This window comes from Anser anser, assembly GCF_964211835.1.
Source record: "Anser anser genome assembly, chromosome: 2".
In the NCBI taxonomy this organism is placed as follows: domain Eukaryota; kingdom Metazoa; phylum Chordata; class Aves; order Anseriformes; family Anatidae; genus Anser; species Anser anser.
Genome location: NC_139721.1, coordinates 43,810,661 through 43,816,884, shown reverse-complemented (window position 1 = coordinate 43,816,884; position 6,224 = coordinate 43,810,661).

The window sequence follows — 6,224 nt, the reverse complement described above, 5'->3', positions numbered from 1 at the left end:
ATCACGAGTCACAAGATTCTTTTTTTAATTTCCCCAGGACATAACAACCTGGCCCAGTTTCATGTATTACGGATGAATAGTGAACACTCTGCTATAAATCTTGGTGAACTGTCTTCCAAAATATCTCTTTTATAACATCTAAAAAAGGGGGTGGGGGAGGAGAAAAAAAAATGATTTAATGCTCAATATGATGTAGCTTCTGCAGAAATGAAGGAGACTTTTATTAGTCTTATGCATAACATTATGACTTTATATTGTTGATTATCATCATTCAATTTTTGCTGTAGTTACTTAATAATTGTCAGTTCTCATTCTTGTAACTATTCATTGTCAGCTGCGGATAATCTGCCAGCCCACATGAGAGGGCAGGTTACATTCAAAGGAATTTACTTTGGTTTAGGGACATGTGCAAAATCTGAGCTAATTGTAGTGCAACTTTATACTTTAACTGCTTCTTATTAGCAACTTAACAGATGTCTGTGACTTCGCACTGTGATGTTCAGCAGGTGCTGAGAACCCACAGGAGTTAGTGAGATGCAGGCTGTTCTCTGTGAAGGACTTGTTAGAACCAAGCTCCTGTGATCCCAGATCATGCCTTTGAAGAAGATATGAAAAGGTGATGGTCAGGAGCTCTTGCCATTTGATGGATGTCATTTGAAGGCCCAGCACATGACATGTATTTATTGTTTAGACCCACATTTATGTCTGGTTAGAGGGAGTGGCAATGCCTGCATCTATCAAGTATTAAAAGATCCACTGACTCTGATCCAATGTCAGCCTCATCTGGGAAAGAGATGACTGCTACGTAAGGCAGAGAAAGCAGTAACAGAAGAGGCAAAAACATGGGAAGCAGGGAGAATGGAGAGGCTTGGTAAGGTACGGAATGGCTTTCTGTAGTCTTCTTTGGCTATACAAAAAGGTCTGCTTTATAGCATATAAGTAATATAAAGCTTAACTACTAGGAAAATATTCTGATCCACGTTTGAAGTGTAGTGATCCTTCCTATGCCCAGTGAATGGACATTCAGCTTAAAGAACACTCTTCATTTACTTCCACGAGTTTTGTTCTGCTAGAAAACACTCTTGTGCTTGCATTTAAGTGCACCTTTTTAATTGAAGGATTACTCTACCAGAGACAAAATGAGGGATCTATCTGTGGGTCATTCTTTAGCAGATCCAAATTAGGATTGCAGTGAAATGATTTGTATGTTTAAATGTGCAGTCTGGTTGGCTGCATGTCCACCTATATGAAGGCGACTTATGGATGTCTTCATGTACCACTGCTGCTCTCCAAACTTACAGGATGAAGGCTACTAAAAGATGACAGAGGCCATGTAAATTTGAGCTGGCATTCCTGTGATTGTTCTATTTTCTGTGTCTTCTTTGAACAAAATAAATGACAGATTTAAAAAGGGAAAATTTAAAAGGGGAAAAGGGGATTTAATTCCCTTTTGGCAAGGACTACCAAACTATGATCCTCACCCACCTCCAGGCTACCTAGCATAAACACTGGACAAACTTCTGGTGATGCATGTAACACAGAAAGGAACAAAGACAAGAGACAGGGTATATTCAATGCCCAGTCAACAGGGAGAGAGGAGACAGATGTAATAGAAAACAACTGGAGGGCAAAATTGCAAGTTACAATAACTTTTGTCTTACTGAGACATGGGGAAAATATGAGAAGGGAGGCCATTAAGGAGCATTTCCTTTTTTTTTTTTTTTTTAATCCAAGATGCTGAGTGAACCAGAAGAAGAAAAAATACAAAAATACAAAATACAAAAATAGAAAAAAAATGTTGGTTTGGATGGTATTCCTGAAACACTGAAGAGGACTAAAGGTGACTAAAATGCTGAACAAGTAGAACACCACTACCACGCATTTGTTCTGTTATTCTCTTTTTTATTCTCTAGCCTGGTTTGGCTATGTCTCCCTCAGAAGGAACAACAGAGCAAGGATGTAAATAGGCTGCACCATGGCCTCAAAGACTTCCTTAACACTTTTCTAAGACTTTGAGACACTTTCATACAGTGTCCCAAAGAGGATATATATGCCTCTGCAACAAGATATGCATTCCTGGCATAAACCTGTATTCACCTGAGGTACTTGTGCTGCAATCTGCCACAGGACAGGGCAGCCTTCCCTCTCCCAACAAAGCACTGTTCCACCCTCCACACCCTTCAAAGTTCCTGAAGACTTTGTAGAGATTAGGAAAGCAAGCTTTTTTTTTTTTTTTTTTTGTACAGGTTGTGATCTAATGTTATAGTTCGTATGGTTGCCACAACCTTTATGCCTCCATGCCAACAGAAACTGAGAGAAAGTGTGTGCTATTTACACCTCTACTCAGCAGTGGTGAGGTCCATCTGCAGTGCCCAGTCCAGATCGGGGCTCACTAGTACATGACAGGGACATACTGGAGTGAGTTCACTGAAGGACCTCAAAAATAATTAGGGGACTAGAGTTCCCATATGAGAGTGGCTGAGACAGCTTAAGAAAAGGCTCAGGGGGGATCTTACCAATGTGTGTAAATATCTGATAAGAGAGAATAAAGAATACTGAGCCAGACTCTTAGTGGTGCCCAGTGACAGGACAAGAGGTAACAGGCACCATCTGAAATACAGGGAATTCCACTTAAACATTTAAAAACTTTTTTACTGTAAGGGTGATTGAACATGGGCATATGTTGCCCAGAGAAGTTATAGTCTTCATTCTTGAAGATACTCAAAATCCAGCTGGACACATGGGTAAAATGTTCTACTGACCCTGCTTTGAGCAGTGGGTTGGACTAGTCAATCTCCATCAGTGCCTTCCCACCTCAACCATTCTGCAATTCTCAGATTTCACTTGCACTCAGTCTGTTCTCATTTCTTGAAGCCACCATTTGATATTACAATATATGCAGGTTCGATTGTGCTTCTCACATTCCACTCCACATTTCTGTGAACAGGAATTACAATTTATATATTTTAACTGTCAAAATACCTACAAAAAAAAATCAAATGTCTAGGACAGCTAGTAAATACCAGCATCTTATTATATATTAAAAAAAAAAAAAAGTTTAGCATTGAAAATTCCTTATTCAAAAGTCAAAACATTGTAACATAAGATGAAATATTGACTTTTTTTTTTTTTTTTTTTTTTTTTTTTTTGCCATGGGAAAACAACCAGAGAACAAGACATCAGAATTAAATTACCAGGTTTCCTATTGTCCTTCCTTTTTTAATTGAAATTGTGGGATCCTTAGGGTGCTTCTTATATGATTTTATGGAGCTTAGAGTAATAGGCCCTGAGCTTGTTTAAAGATAACAGCAACTATAATAATCCAAATAAGAGAGTAATAATACAGATGACAGATTTCATGGTGCCTTACTCTGAGAGGCACTCATTTTAACCCTTTGGTGAGTGCATAAGATGCTTTTCTGAACTTCATATTAGTTGGTAGGATAATTGTAGTGCTTTGAGCATAAACATATACTTTGTTCTGTCTTCATTTCGTGCACATATTGCTTCCTACTGCATCTTCTGAGGTGAAAAACACACCCAAATGGAAGCTAGGGAAGAGAAAACCAAAGTGAATCAATTATTGCCTTCAGCCTTGAGAAATTCACATATTCAACATGTAATTCAACATGTAATTGTGCTTGTGCTCTGGTGGTTCAGCTCTCCTCCACACACTGAAAATACACTCAGGAGGTGAAAGTAAATTGCCAGAACATACTAAATGAATGATCCTTCATTCCCTATGATGGGCCATCATATAACCAAGCAGGTATGTATTTAGAGTAGTTTGAGTAAGCTCCAATGAAAAGTCCCTTTCCAGGATCTACTGATTTTAAACAACTCATTAGTGAAAGGTTTAAAGAAGATATGAATCACATTGCATATAGGTTGCTATCACGCTGGTACCTTCAGTGGAGAGAATGGCCTTTTGATAGCTTAAGTTTTCACTTAAATGTATTATGTCTAACAGTGATGTTGAAAATCAAAAGTCAGAAGTGAGTTCAGAAAAGAGTGGTGAAGATATTAGGAGTGTGGGGAGCACATTTTCCTTATAAAGGTTTGAAAATTTGATTATGCGGTTAATAGAATCAGGTCTTGCAAGAAATATAGCTATGGTCAAAGGGATTCAGTGAGTAAATTCACCAGGAAGGGAGCTTTTCAGTCACGTTTTGAAAAAGTCAAAGGATTCATCAGCCAGCTGCTCAGAGCAAAATTCAATTTACATTGATAAATAGCTTGTGCAGGTACAGAAGGGCATTTCTAGAGTAATGAGGTAAAACTATTAATGGAAAATGTTTTGGAAAAATGTTCTTACAGCAATACAAAGCAGTCTCACAGGAAAAGCAGTGAAATTCAGCTGCCTGGGAAGTTTATGCTGCAACTGGACAGAGAGCTAGAAATCTTTGATAGAGCACTCTGCTTCAATTAGAGAGATGAGCCAGAAGAGCTTCTAGCCTTTCCCATCTTTGTGTTTTACGAGTACAGGTGTTACAGGCATGCAAAGTAGCATATCTTAATTGTCATCTCCAAATCAGACCAGTTCCACTTGTGTTTGGTTTAGCATACTGTATTTTGATGAAGTTTTCATCTGATTTCCCTTAAGGACAACAGCAGCATTTCCATTCATTCAAGAAGTCAAGTTCTTATGCTATTTCATTTACTATGGGTGTACAGAATTTAAAGTGTGAATTAAAACAATGGAAAAGCCTTTATAACATGAGGTAAATAGTCACAGGAAAGCAAATCTAGAACTTTGACAGTACAAATAGCTGTTGACTGCCACAGCTTTACTTATACACTGGTAAACTTCACTCTGGGAAGAGAAAGCTGCACAAAGAGCTGCTGGAGCCTATGAACTTCAAAGTGAATAACATGGAAGTGCAAATCAATAGAGTAACCACATGAAACTTTTCAAAGGTATTTGATACCTTCATATGTTCGTTTTAAAAAGTTACCTTGCAAATTTCCGCTAACGCTATCTTTCTTGAACTCTCTAGTTATTTCCTGAAAAAAAACAAAAACAAAACAAACAAACAAACAAACAAAAAACTCCTACAGAATTGTTCCTATAACGCTGAGATTTTGTCAGAATATGCTTGGAGAATATGAAAAGCTTCATTTGAGATGTTTTTTTCAGTACAGTCTTTCCCATGGAAAAATGTTGCAAAACTTCTGTCATGCACTTATTGCCTAAGTTCTTCCAATGCAGTCCTGCAGAAGCACTCCTTGGAGGGCCTCCACAGGAGGAGACTCAATGCAGGTATCATTTGTAGCTTTTTTTTTTTAATCTTTTTTAGAAATGTACTCTTTTTCAAGAAATCTGAAACTTGTGTATGTTCTGCTGTAGTCTTTTCATTCATTGGTTGGAATTCTGGTTTTGTTATCTTTTGCTTCTGCTAATAACATAGTGCAGACATAATGCTCTTGAGATTGGACGCCAACTAGTGTTTATTTGTTTTCTAGCTATATGCATGGTTAAAAGTTGAAAATACTGTTGTTTTACACTAGTCAGTAATAATGAGACATGATTTGCTGAAGTTGTAATGCTTTTATGTAGTTCAGAACTTGGATTCCTTAGTAAAATCATCCGAAGAAAAATATTTCTGATTTTTATTACTAATTATTTTCTGTGATATACTAGCTGTTATACAGTCATAATACATTCACTTGACAGTTCTGATATGTAAGATACTTTAGCAAAATAACTTTACTCTTTCCAAAATGACCATGTAAAGTATATCATCTTGTGACTTAAACACTACTTTAAAGAAGCATCATGCAAATGCTGCTGAAATCCTGTAAGGCTCTAATGACTTTAATGAACTTTTAATACGGCCCAAATTTTCTAATGTTAGTGTCTCAGGAAAAGTACTGTAATAAGGCTGCTCTAATAGCATTCTTTAAACTGTTAAAATGCAAGATTTTTTTTTTTTAAATACTTTTTATAAAATATATTTCACAATGTGGTCATACCGTTATAAGTAAAAAAAAGGTAGAAGTGTTTTAAAGTAGTGACTCCATAAGTGACTCCATAAGTGACTCCATTCTGTACTGTTCTAAATGTTTGAAAAATACAAATGAATATATATTTTTTCTAAAGTTGTGAACTAAGAATTCACTTTCATCTTCATTTTGTCATGTAGAGACACTTGCATTTTTATGTATTCCATACCCTTGCAAATCCAGACATTGTCCCTTTATTTAATTAGAACAAACAACAGAAA